General features: G+C 53.0%; 1 protein-coding gene across 3 annotated transcripts in view; it reads right to left on the bottom strand.

Moving 5' to 3' along the window:
* PIK3C2B (phosphatidylinositol-4-phosphate 3-kinase catalytic subunit type 2 beta) overlaps nucleotides 1-14,011 on the bottom strand; it is a 63,024-nt gene that overhangs the window by 48,440 nt on the left and 573 nt on the right. Inside the window, exon 1 of one of the 3 annotated variants that reach the window (XM_058669048.1) lies at nucleotides 12,139-12,206. The exons of the other annotated variants lie outside the window; for them this stretch is intronic. The gene's annotated coding sequence lies outside the window, so the exon portion shown is untranslated. Of the gene's footprint in view, nucleotides 1-12,138; nucleotides 12,207-14,011 lie in introns of those variants that run through there. 3 annotated transcript variants of the gene reach the window in all.

The following is a 14,011-nucleotide window of genomic DNA, read 5'->3' on the forward strand; positions in this document are numbered from 1 at the left end:
GTATCACACTGCAATTCATAAATACGCACATTAAGAATAATAAATTTAGGGCCCGGTGAGGAGCCTAGTGGCTAAAGTCCTCGCCTTGCATACGTTCGAATACCATATGGGTGCCGTTTTTATTTTTAAAGATTTATTTATTTTTATTGCAAAATCAGATATACAGAGAGAAAGAGAGACACAGAGGAAGATCTTCTGTCCAATGATTCACTCAGCAAGTAACCGCAACTGCCTGAACTGAGCCAATCCGAAGCCAGGACCCTGGAGCCTCCTTTTAGTCTCCCACATGGGTGTAGGGTCCCAAGGCTTTGGGTCATCCTTGACTGCTTTCCCAGGTCACAAGCAGGGAGCTAAATGGGAAGTGGAGCAGCCAGAACACAAACCAGTGCCTGGTATGGAATGCCGGCATTGGAGGAGAGCATTAGTCAATTGAACCAATGCATGAGCCCCAAAATAATAGTTCTTAAATTTGGATGAGTGGGGCCCGGTGGCGTGGCCTAGCGGCTAAAGTCCTCACCTTGAACGCCCCGGGATCCCATATGGGCGCCGGTTCTAGTCCCGGCAGCTCCACTTCCCATCCAGCTCCCTGCTTGTGGCCTGGGAAAGCAGTTGAGGAAGGCCCAAAGCTTTGGGACCCTGCACCTGTGTGGGATACCCGGAAGAGGTTCCTGGTTCCCGGCTTCGGATCGGCGCAGCACCAGCAATTGCGGCTCACTTGGGGAGTGAACCATCGGACGGAAGATCTTCCTCTCTGTCTCTCCTCCTCTGTGTATCTGACTTTGTAATAAAAATAAATAAATCTTTTAAAAAAATTTTTGATGAATGCATGTTCACAATATAATTTTTAATTTTTCTGTTTGAAAATTTCCACATCATAAGTTTGGAAGGGCCAGCTTAAGCTCACACTTACAATGCTGGTGTCCCATGGCAGAGAGCTATTCATGTTCCAGCTGTTTTGGCTTCCTGTCCAGCTTCCTGCTAATGTTCTTCGTAAGGCAACAGAAAGGTGGCCCAAATACCAGAGCCTCTGCCACCCCCTGGGAGACCCTGATGGACTTCTGGACTCCTGGCTTTGGCCTGGACCAGACTGAGTTGTTGTGGCTATTTTGGAGTAAACCAGCAGACAGAGGATTAATTCTCTCTTTCTTTCTCTCTGTCTCTCTCACTTTCTCTGCCTTTCAAATAAATAAATACATTCCCCCTACAAAAAAAAAAAAGTTTGGAAGAAAAAGAGCCCAAGCTCCAGCTCTTGTCTCCTTGGGGTGAAGCACAGGCATCCAGGATTTTAGGAGTCCAGGGCTCATGCTTCCTGCTTGATTCTTCCCCAGACAGGTTCCTATGTCAACCTCTACTGGGGTGACATGCTAGAAATCACTCTATTTTTCTAGTTGGTGAAAATAGCCATGTGGGTCCTACAAAACAGGGTGGGTGCACAGCAGCCTGCACCTTGGCCACTTCAGGAAGAGACAACTGGGGCCAGGACCACTACATGCCACAAATCCAAGCAGCACCCCATAGGTTGGGTTCCATGTGAAGAACACCCCCTGAACACAACAGAGAAAGCCATGAGTGGCAGGTGTTAGGGTACAGTGGCTTAAGCCACTGTTGGCTTCCCACACAAGAGTGGTAGTTCAAGCCTCAGCTGCTCCACTTCCACTCCTGGCTCTCTGTTAACACACCTAGGAAGTAGTGCAGAATGGCCCAAGCACTGGCATTCTTAGTACCCATACTGGACATCTGGAAGGCATTTCTGGCTCCTGGTTTTGGTATGGCCCTTCCCTGGCTGTTGCAGCCATTTGGGGAGTGAACCAGCAGATGGAAGATCTCTTTCTCTCTCGTTCCCCTCTATGTTCTTCAAATAAATAAAACCCTGAGAGAGAGAGAGAGAGAGACAGAGAGAGAGAGAGAGAGAGAGAGAGAGAGAGAGAGAGAGAGAGAGAGAGAAACAATATGAATAGCACCTGCGAGAGTTTGTAGTCTGTTGGCTTTGTCTGCGTCCCTCCCAGAGTCCCTAAGAACAGCTGCAAATCATCTCCAAGGTCAACAGCAGCCAGTTTCCTTTCACCACCTGCATGCATTAATTGCTAACATTTTCCCACATTTGTTCTCTTTCTGCTTAACTATTTGCAAGCTGCTAATACTTGGTTTCTAAACATTTCAGCCAGAGACCTCAGAACTAGGACATTCCCCTACATCAATACAAGGCCACTGGCACACCCACCCCTCTGACCACTGATGTGACAACAGCATCTAGGTTTAAGTGCCTGCACTCCCATTCAGGAGGGTTTTCAGACACAAACTCCTATTCCCTTCCTGGACCAGGTCCTGCCTCAGTGGCTGGAGTCCCTGGATGCCGTTATGTTCGCAAAACCCCTCGGCAACCGTTGGAAAGTTCAGTTGGCTTTGGCTCCACACTAGGGTCTCAGAACCCTCAGGAAGACAAGAAGGAACTTGGTGAAGGGACCTTCCAAAGCACCTGGCAGTCAGCTGCTGAGGGATGAGGACATGCATTTGGCTGAGCTGGTTCGTACCAAGGTCTCAGCATCACCAAGCACCAACACAGCTGGCTGGGTGCTGGCCAGGGAGGAAATGGGGTGAGGGTAGAGCCACACAATGGCTCAGCGTCAAAGGGTGCAGAGAAAGGGGGGCCACTCCCTCCAGTGGGGCTGGCTCTGGTGAGGTCTGGGCTGGGGCGGGTACAGTCATGAGGCCCCCCCTGCAGCCTGTGCAGGGAGAAGCGCCTTGCCATCTTGCAGCTGTCGTAGAGCCCTTTTGCTTGGAACAGAGAGAACCCAATTGGGTTGCGGTCATCTCTTCTTCCCAATCCCAGTAGGCAGTGGGTCCCAGCCAGGTACTGTGTCAGGTGCGTACACATCAAAATACAGAGCTATTCACCCAGGGCCATGGAACAACTTCAGGGCGCTTACAGTCCCACAGAGGTGCCAAACCTACACACAAACACCATAGGCAGGCATGGAGCAGAGACAGAGTGACAAGCTGTCAAGCCCTCTACCAGGGTTTCCCAACTGCTAGGGTTTGTCACTAAGGGAGGAAAACTCAGTTCTCGTAATACCCAAAGGAACAGACTTGGAGTGCCTCCCCTTAGGATTTAGAAGCCATTAGGAGTTAACTGCTCTGGCTTCCAAATTTTTCTTTTCTTTCTTTTTTTTTTTTTTTTTGTTCTTTTATTTTTAATATATACACTATATATCTCTCTCTTTTTTTATATAAGATTTATTCATTTTATTACAGCCAGATATACACAGAGGAGGAGAGACAGAGAGGAAGATCTTCCGTCCGATGATTCACTCCCCAAGTGTGCCGCAACGGGCCGATGCACGCCGATCTGAAGCCGGGAACCTGGAACCTCTTCCGGGTCTCCCACGCAGGTGCAGTGTCCCAATGCATTGGGCCATCCTCAACTGCTTTCCCAGGACACAAGCAGGGAGCTGGATGGGAAGTGGAGCTGCCGGGATTAGAACCGGCGCCCATATGGGATCCCGGGGTTTTCAAGGTGAGGACTTTAGCCGCTAGGCCACGCCACCGGGCCCAGATTTTTCTTTTTAGAGCTGACCCCTGTTTTTTTGTTTGTTTGATTTTTGTTTGTTTTTCTCCATTTCTTTGGCTAAAATCCCACCGGCATTGCAGCCAGGAACTCTGACCTTGCCCCTCTGACCCCACACACCTGCTGCCAGATTCCACGGGTCCCTCCCATAGAGGGCACATGCCCCTTGATTCCTGCGGCAGGAAGGTAATTGCAAGTCCAGCAGGCCAACTTCCATTCCAACAGATGTGTGTCTGAGCCTGCTGCCTTATTGACAGGCCCCAGGTTTTCTGTAGCCTGAGAAGCCTGCATGTGACATCAGATCCATGACTCAATCACCTGTGCCCACAATGTCTTTCTCTTCTGCAGCCTGTTCCCCCTGCAGCTCCCTGTAAGGAGAAAGCTAGCTGCTGCTGTGCCTCCTTCTACTCGGATGTTTCCCCCATCCCCAGCCCCCCCTAATGTTCTCATCACCAGATTCAAGCAGCCCCCATGGTTCAGCGTTTCCTACCAGGGCTTCTTTCCCAAGCTTCTAACCCCCTGGATGCACCTTGTTGCACTGTCCACTCATTTGAAGCCAAAGTGAATTATTTCTTTAGTTCAGGGTTTTCTGGGTCCTAGTTGAGCAGAGGGACAGGTGTTAGGAGCCTGTGGGATGTGGTTAAAGACCAGGTTTGCGGGCACTGTGGGCTTGAACTCAGAGCCCCTCCGTGCAGCCTGGTCCGGGCATCTGCATGCAGAGCTCTTGCAGGTTCCAGCCCCCACCAAGCTGACAGGTTCTAGGCTCCGAGCATGATGAGGGACAGGGATGGAAGACGTGAGGCAGCCTGTGGCTCCTCTCAGAACTTTCCTTCTTCGGCAGTTGGCGATTTGAGAGCGGGAGCTGGCAATCAGCTGGATGGAACATTGGGCAGAGGGAAGGAAAGGCTTGGCAGCTTGGCCTTCCAGGCTAGGAACCATCCCAGCAGCCAGAGTCGCCACATCTCCTCTGTCTGCTCCCCACTTCCTGCCTTGAGCTCCCCCGCCACCACCCTTGGCCCCGAGTTCCCTCTAAGCAACATGCCCTCCATGTAGGGACAGGATGTGGGGATAAGACGGGCCCTGGATAATGACCACCATGCTCCCTGCCCCTGGCCTTGGCCTCCAATGAGGGCCACATGAGAAAACCTCTCCACGTGCAACTTTCCCACCAGCACATTCCAAGCCAGAAAAGCCACCGCCACATTTCCAAACTGCACTGTCCAGGAACAACTGGCTGCCGACAATGCTGACGACGCAGTGGAGCAGCCTGGGACGTGGGGAGGCAGCCCCTCTCTGGGAGGATCTGGAAATGGGGTGCACGGGCACACAGCCGCCCTATCTCATCCTGGTCTCCCCACGTGCCCTCTTCCTCCTCCTCACCATCAACACACTGCTAGGTGCAAGGTCTCCTGCAGGGCCCAGACTATCACCTCCTACCCCAGTTTGAGCTTCCTCAGCTCCTGCTGCTGGGAATGCAGTTCCCCAGGATTCCAGCTTGGATGGGGACCAAGAGTAGGCCAACTTATGCAGAGTCCATAAAGCAGTTCACAGTGCTGCTGTCCAACCAGGGCAGTAAGCCAGAGCAGGACATGGTCCCACCTGACAGCCCACACGACGACAGAGACTGCATGAGGCAGTGGCATTGGGCTTGCCTCCCTGGGCTGGTGCTGACTTACCTCGGCCTGGCCCACTTGCTGGGCTAAGGCATCAGTGTCTACAAGGAGGAGGAGCTGAGGAGCCTGACTTCGTGGCCACAAGCATCAGGGCCACCACAGAAGTCATAGAATCTCTGGGGGAGCAATTCCCCCGCACACACTTATGACGGCTCTGCCATGTTTTCTAGCAACCTTTCTCCCAGAGAACATAGTGACAACCACTATGGAGTAGTGACGTGGCCCTACCTCTGGGGCAATGGAGCACTGGAAAGGCAGCATCTCAGAGTGGGGACACCAGGTACAAGCACACAACTAAGGCGTGGGGACGAGGAGAACCGAGGCATCATTACCCAAATAATCACACACGGAGACCAGGACCCAGCAACCGCTATGTGGGGGGGGGGGGCTACCTATGGGATGGGTGGAGTGACTGCCTGCCAGCCTGGGTGCAGGAACAGCAGGCTGGGACAGGCTGTGTGGGCTCTGGGCTGCCAGCAGCAGACACCTGCTTGCTCAATCAGGCAGAAAAAGGCAAGCCAGCGGTCCATGGGAACCGGATGAGGCCCCACCAAGTCCTCCTCCCACGGCTGCCCGCCTGCGGGGGCAGATTCCATCTCTGCCTTGCGGAGGGGCTGTGGGACGAAAGACACAAGTCTTGGCCACAGGTCCTCTACTACCCGCATTCCAAACCAATGAGCCAGGTGCATGTCTGATCACAGGGCAGGTGTCATCTCACAGACTCCGTGTCATGGTAATGACACACTAGATGTGCTCCCCCCAAAACCCCCCTAGCCCCCAATCTTCACACGGGCCTATGCTTATCCCTGTGTCTTTTCCCCCTTTCACACATCCACCCTCCCATCTTCAGTTCCCTGAGGATAGGAAGCTGACCCAGGCCCCATGACGTCATTATTCCCAGGGCCAATGGGTAAAGAAGTCCAGGAAAGAAGATAGAAAAATAAACCTGGAAGAAACCAGAGAAAGAAGTCCCGTGGGTTCTGGAGAAAGCCAGGGGCCTCCCCAGGAGTCCTTCCTTCTGGTGGCCCTACAGGCTGAAGCCAACAGGCAGGCAAGCACGTGGGGAGATAAAGCTGGGAAAACAAGACCCAGAGAGAAGATGGCCCCTCCAGGGTACGCCCGAGTGGGGCCAGCTGCTCCCTGAGTCAGGAAGGTGTGAGAAAACTCCGGGGGTCCCTGGACCAGGGAGAAAAAGGAAGGAAGGAAGGGGGGGGGACACAGGCTCCCAAGCAGACCCAAACAACTCCAAGCACCTGATTCTAATTCACGCAGGGGTGTGGGGAGGCCCAGGTGTTGGGAAATATTTGCATTTCAAAGCCAGAGTCTGTTTTCTAAGAGGGAAGTGCCCACCCCAGCAGGCCCTGGAAGTGGTAAGCAGGTTCCTACAGGGAGGTACAGCCTTTTCCAGATCAGAGGGGAAGGGGACAGAGATTAAACATGACGGCTCTCTCATGATGGCAGGCTAGGTCTCTCCCTGGCTTCCCCTACTTTCAGGCCCTGAGCCCAGGAAATCTCTGGTCTTCTCTAAACGCAGTTTCCTTTGCCACACACACACCAGACTACCTGTCCCTTTAAGTCACTTGCCCTGCTGACTCCTGGCCTTGTTTATTCTTAGCCCAGCCCCAACCAGGTGGCTCCCAGGCTGTCCCCAGTGTCCCTAGTACTGGAGCTGGGAGCCTCCCCTCTTCCGGGTACCAGGCTAGGGAGGACATCCTGCTGGGGTCAGCCACGGACACTGAACCCAGCGAGAGGCCAAGGATACTGCTTTAAAAAAAAAACAAAAAAAAAAGGATACTGCTTTATCCAGGGGCAACGAGAAAGAAACCTAACTGGGTGCAGGGTCCCAAGGAGACGTGAAAAGTCAGGAGGTCCCTGAGAGAGCCCCTGAGGCTCCCAGCATCCATACACTTGGATGGAGGTCCCGGAGGAAGGGGCAGCAGGCAGTGACCTTGATGTTGCCAGACCACAATGAGTTTCAGCCAGGTCATCCCCTAGACACTCCACGGCAGTAGCTGTAAGTGCTCCCTCAACCGGACTCATCTGCTGCTATACTACCAGATGAAGGCTCATTCCCAATCAGTCCTGACTGGGAGGGCTGCAAAGGCACGGCCAGGGCTGGGTGCACCTTCCGTTCCCCACTGTTTCCGTCCCAGCTCAGAATGCTCAAGCCTGCCCTGCTTAGCTTCCATGCCCTCCTCATGTCTCGACTCCCAATGCCTCCTTGGCACCCTCATGTTCTGGGTGCCATGCTGTAGGGGTGACCTGGGATCTGGGTGGAGGAGGGGTTGTAAGGAGTTATTCTAATACCCGCCGCCATTCCTTCTTCCTCACAGCTCATGAAGTTCGCGCCGGCCTAGCTATCCACCAATCGGATGTAACCTGGCATTCCACCTGAATCCCACCTCCCAATCCTCCAGCCCCCTCCCCAACTACGCCCACTCGCCAATCATCCCTAGGCATTCACCTGCAGGCGCCAATCCCCTGGGGGCCTGGCCTCAATCCCTCCCAATCCCCACCCCCTGCACCTGGCTCCCCCAGGTGCGGCTCTCGCTCTCTCTTATGATCCCTCTCTCTTACCCCTCCTTCTCTGGTCTGTCTCTCTGCTCTCTCTCTGGTCTCTCCCTCTCTCTCCCTCCCTCCTTTTCTCCTCCGGACTTTCACCACCTCTACCCGTTCCTACCCGGTTGGAATAAACCTCCTAAGATACCTCGTTGCGTCTGGTGTTTCAGCTCACGGTAAAGAACCAGGTTGTGGGAATTAGCTGTGCGTAATGGTGTTTCAGCTCACGGTAAAGAACCAGGTTGTGGGAATTAGCTGCGCGTAATAATATCGTAATATCGTATGAACTAGAACTCTGCATCTTTTTAAATAACTAACAGGGGTAAGCAGCACCTCTGCTCCAGATGCTGATAAAACAAACGCTGGGCATCTTGGGGTGTGTGTGTGTGGGGGGTGCAGATCTTTCAAGGAGAAAGTGACTTTGTTGATTGCCCTGATGCCCTTCCCTGTGCTCCTCCCCCATCACCTGCACAGGAAGGACCCAAGGGAGGCAGTCGACAGGGTCCACACCAGAGCCGAGAAGGGGACCACATGGCCCAGCACAGCACGCTCATGTTCCCTGAGCCCCTACTGCATGCTCCTTTGCCCATGTGACCCTCCCCCATGGTGTCCCAGGGATAGACCGATCAGACACCTGGATATGACTTTCTTGCAGGCTCCCTGGAGCCAGCATGCCTCAGGAGCAGCAATGTCACTGCAAAATCAGTTCCAAGAGTCCCCTGGGGCCTGCAGTGGGAATGTAGGCTTCAAGCAGAGGAAGGCAAAGGGGCGGGGAGGCGGCAGGGAGGGAGGCCAAATCAATTCGAGCATCTCAAAAACAGAAGGAAGGAAGCAGGCTCTTTCCCCCACCGCTCCCTCTGGCATTTTGTGCCAGGTATTGTCTTACTTCATCCCCACAACAATCCTTAATGTGAATATTCTTATTTTATGAATGAGGAAACTAGAAAACAGGAAAAAGATTGTGTGGTTTGCCCAAGGTCACGCCATTTGTTAATTACAGAATCGAGAGTTATCGAGAGTTAAACTGAAACTGTTGTGAGCTCCACGTTCCTTTCTAGCGTTCTTCCCATCCCACCATGGAAACCCAAGGATATCCCATCCACAGCACACATTCACATGGACACTAGCCAGGATTCTGGAAGGATCCCCAGCTCTACCGGACCCAAGAACCCTGCACCCTCCCAGGTCTCTTCACACCAGAAACCAAAGCACCACTCTGTAGCAAAGAGCACGAATGACTAGGGGCGTTCTGTGCAGGGGCAGGGCTGGGAATCGGGTGGGGAGTCTCCCACCCCAACACTTTTCCTAGGCTTAGCCCTCACCAGCCTACCTGTCTCAGTCTTAACATCCTCCATGGAAGGCGGGCCCCAGCTTTCCCTTTTGAATTCTCTGATTACTTCCACTTGATGAGACACCCATAAAACGGCCCCATTTCCATGCAGGCCTTCACCCATACTAAGGCCAATATTAGGGTCATCACCCAAGGTGGAGGTGGGGTGGAGAGAATTAAGGTCACGTTCACACCACTATAGCTGGACACACATGCTGCACAGGTGAGTCTTTCTGAAGGTTTGCTCAGCGATCTGGAATTGTGCCTGCCTTGTTGGGATCACCTGTCACAGGCGGGTCCAGAACAGGATTCCAAGGAGCTGCCGGGACTCTGCACACATTCTGTTCTCACGGAACTGTATCTTCCCTCCTCTCTAATCGGCATTTATTTTAGTTTTTATTATAATTTAATTGATAAGTTGTAATTATAATATTTATGGGGTATCTTTATTCTACATTTTTTAAAAAAAGGAGTAGGCAATTAAGGCGTCCACCTCCCATAGCAAAGGCCCTGGGTTTGCCTCTTGATCTCAGCTTTGTGTTCATCACATCCAGGGAGCAGCAGGTGAGAGCTCAGATGATGGGGTTTCTACCTCCCCCACAGAAGATCCAGAATGGGTTCTCGGTTCCTGGCTTCGGTCCCCTGACTATTGCATACATTTTGGGAGTGAACAAGTAGATTTAGGTTCTTTGTGTCCTTTTCGATAAATCAAAAAAATTAAACAACACAAAATTCTGCCTTCTCTGGCTAGAATTGCCTCCTCCCAGGTCCTTCTAACACCCAACCTGCAAGCAATCTCCTTTCTTGGCCGAACTGTATCAACTGTAATGATGCTCCAGCCATCTCAACTTCCTCTTCCCTCTGGAAGATGAAACAACACAGCTATCAGGAATGTGCCAGGCACTGGGCTCTCGGGGAAGATGCCCACAGTGGAAAGGCCCCACCATCCCTACTACAATCTGGGCTTCAGGTCAGCGTGCTACATGAGATAAGGGGAATTCAGGCAGTCCCTCAGAACGGAAATAGCTTGGCCCACTAATCTTTCCCCCTTACATAGTTTGGTTTATGCAAATGATGTCAATTAGTCAAAAGACTTGGCCAGAGAGCACACCCCCATTCAAACCTATTCCTGTCTGGCCTGGCCAAGCTGGGTGAGAGGCATGGGGAGTGAACCACACGTGGGGAGCAGCTCTCCCACCCAGCCCCCACCTCTCTCTGGAGAGGAAGACGATTAAGTAGGATCAGACCTCCAGGACAGGACCCATTGGAGCAGAAAGCCAAGTGGGAAACATTTCTTAGAAGAAACCAATGCACAAGAGAAACCTGCGGAACTGGCGCGATGGTTCAACTGGTTAATCATCCACCTGCAAGGACTGGTAACCCATATGGGTACCTGTTCGTGTCCCAGCTGCTCCACTTCCCACCCAGCCCAGCTCCAGCCATTGTGGGCATTTGGGAAGTAAAGCAGTAAATGGAAGATCTTTCTGTCTCTCCCTCTCTCTGTAAATCTCTTTCCAATAAAAAGATAAATAGGTCTTTGGGGGGCGGGGGAAGAGAGAGAAAACTGTAGAGTGATGTTCAATGGCATCACAGGGATTAGGATCAGCTAGGGTTGAGAGGCAAGCCCTGGTGGAAGGCAATCAGGCAACACAGAGCCAGCAGCAGGTGTGATGCAGGTATGCTGGAAGGCAACAGTTTCCAGAGAGAAGTGACCTCTGACTTCTCTTGGAAACTCCACTGGGTGAGGCTACCTATGGGAGAGGCAGGAGTGGAATGCTGAAGATCCCTTCAGACCCAGCTTCTCAGCACCTTCTCTTCCTTGTTTATAGACAGTGTGGAGGGGCAGAAGGGGGGAAAGAGGCTCTTCTCTAAACCCTAAATACCTTCCACTTTCTCAGTCTCCTGGGCCAGGGCAGTGATTTGAGCTGAGTGAATCCCATCACCGATGTTCTCAGGAGAGATCATCTCCCTAACAAAGCCACCAGGTCAACACGCCGGACTCCACTGTGTGGAAGGCCAGGTCCCTCCATGAGCTGCACTGTGACTGGTGGCACGGGCATCAAGTCCCAGCACCTCCAGGCATTGCAAGGCCTGGGGAGTCACTTCTGGGGAAGTAAGTGATGGTCAAAGCTTTAGTTGACTGGAGGGGAATGCAAAAACAACTGTTCAAAATTCAGATCACAAAACAGGTGCGAAGGAAAGCAGACACGAAAATACAAAATCCCGAATCTGCCTTATTTCCCCAGGGCCCAGTCCTAGACCTCCAGCTAGGGAGTGGTCACATGATTAGATCTCATTTTGCCTGCTGCTTTCTCCATAAGGGAATGACAAAAAAGCAGGGGAAATTGGGGGGAGGGGTGATCCAGGGAATTTGACCCCCAGATGGATGGGAATTAAGAAGGCAAGCAGCAAGACTAGAGCTACAGAGAGAAAAATGCATCACCCTGGGTCCTTGTCCCGTAGGGCAGACTAGAAATCCACTATAAATGAACTCTACAACTCTGCTGTCCCTGTCTGTTTGCCTGGGCCCAGAGACTCTGACAGTGGTGCTGAAGCTGTGAGCCCAGGATGGAGCGAGGCTTCATGCTTCAACTCCCGCCGCTGTCACTTGCCAGCAGCTGTTGACATCAGGATGTGTCAGCTGGCGTATCGTTCGCCAGCTCAGCAGCACCTTGTCAACAGGCAGCAACAGCTAGCCTCTGCAAGGAACTGGTCCCTCCCCAGTGCCACACAAACCTCATCAAGGATGCTTTCCGGTCTTTCCCAGCTCCCATCCTGCCAGCTCTACATGGGCCAAAGAGGTTACTCTGGTATTGTCATATCACTCACCCACACCCTGGCCAGAACGGACAGGTTCCGGGGCATTCCCTACTGCGTGTCCTCAGAGTTCTCCCTCCCCCTGACAGAGGCTAAGCCTACCTGGGGATGGAGAAGACACTGTCACAGTGTGCCCATCGACTTCAGACGCCCGAACAGCCCACAAGCCACAGACACTTCCCCACTCATCTTACGCATCTGCAGCCTAAATCTCAGGTTCACAAAAGGCTCAGCCTCACACAGCCAGGCAGTGAACCACACTGGGTCTCTTAGCTACTCCACCTTACAGTGGCCAGCTGCTCAAAGTCACGTATCCTCAAATGGAACAGACACCACCCCCAATCCTGCATTTTTCTGCCTGCTGACCTGGGCAGGTCTGTCCAGGCGAAAGGACTAGGGGGACATGACATACCTGCCAAGCACCAGGCCTAAGCTGGGCGGGGATGCTATAAAGGAAACCAAAGGCCCTCAAGGGTGTGGAGCATTTATTAGCGCATAACTAGGTCACTGGGCGAGCCCAGAGCAGCACCCCAGGGAAAAAGCTGGGGCCCCAGAGACACGGATGGCACTGGCAGCCCTCCTGCCCCCATCTTCCCTTATCCTGGGAAGAGAAAAATGGACAAGCTGCTCCCTGGCCAGCACAGGGTGAATAATCTAACTTACACACACATGCACCCATATACACATAGCAGTTAGCTCAGAGAGACGTAAATTAAACCTTGGGCTCACCCAGAGGCCAAAGGACGAGTAGCTCCAGCCCATGGCCTGGGCTCCAGCCCCATCTCAGCAGACACTAACTGCCAGGCAGAGCCGTAAAATGTGCCTCGACTTCATTTTTCCATGGACACAACACCAGATGGGTCCACTGGACTCCGGAGGAGCTGGGATTCCAAAGGCCTTTCCACTCTGCGATCCGCAGCTGGAGTTGGGGAAGGAGGGGTGATGGCGAGGGAGGATCTAGGGTCAGGCCCTCGGGGACACTGGCTCATCCCAAGATCTCTGCAAAACCCAAATGCAGCCAGAGAGCAAGTTTTCGCCTGGGACTGATTCTGGGTTGGAATTCACTGCAAATTGCTTACATGTGCTTGGCTGCATCCCAAAGAGTCAGGTAGTTTTTAGACAGAGGAGGGGGCGGTGGTGGTGTGGGCCAACTTTGAGGAGCCACAGGGAAGCTGCCTGTGAAAAAACGTGGGGCCCGTGCTGACACCTGCCAGCCCAGGGTACAGAACTCACCCAACAGAGTACAGAAAAATATCAGGACTGCCAGAGACAATAGAAATTCCATCCCAGGGAGGACTGGTGGGGTTGGTACTGCGAAGCCACAAAGACCCCCAAAAGGGAGTGGAAATAATGGAGGGAGAGCAGGCTGGCTGGAAGGAGGGCGCTTTACGTTGGAACACACACACACACACACACACACACACACACACTCCCGCCAACCCCAGCCAACCAGGGTGTGTGCATTTAACTTCATACATTAGCTAACCTCTTCCCACAACCTAGGAGCCTGCCAAACCCCTGGGCTCTCCACCCTACCCCACCCCGGCCCAGCTTGGCAGCCTCACTTGGGGCTTCTTGCTCCAAAAGCTTCCCCCCAGCATCAAAGCTGCCGCTCTGGGGTGTGGGGTGTGGGCGAGGGTGCTCAGTAACAGAAGGAGGCCAGGCCAGGCCAAGAGAACAGTGCCTTCCCTGGGCACAAGGGACTCGCCCCAGGGTCTCTCTCTCCCAAGCCAGCTGCCTTCTTCTGTGGCAGTATCCCTTATATGGGAGAAGCCAGTTTTGTCCTCTGCCTGGCTTAAAGAAAAAAAAATGTGGCTGTTCCTCACTTTGCACACAGTGCACGGCTAGGCAACCCTCTCCACCGCACCCCGCGCCCGGACAGGTTTCGCTTTTTTAATTTCTTATCTTCAACAAGCCAACAAACAAACCTCCAAGCCATTGGTTGGTTGGGATTGCCAAACGCCAGAAAACGTGTTTGGAGAGAACGGGGGTGGGGTGGGATTGGGGGTGGGGATGGGGGTGTCCGGAGCCTCATAAGCGAAGAGGCGCGGGGTGGGCAACCTGCGA

Source organism: Ochotona princeps, chromosome 10, assembly GCF_030435755.1.
Source record: "Ochotona princeps isolate mOchPri1 chromosome 10, mOchPri1.hap1, whole genome shotgun sequence".
NCBI lineage: Eukaryota > Metazoa > Chordata > Mammalia > Lagomorpha > Ochotonidae > Ochotona > Ochotona princeps.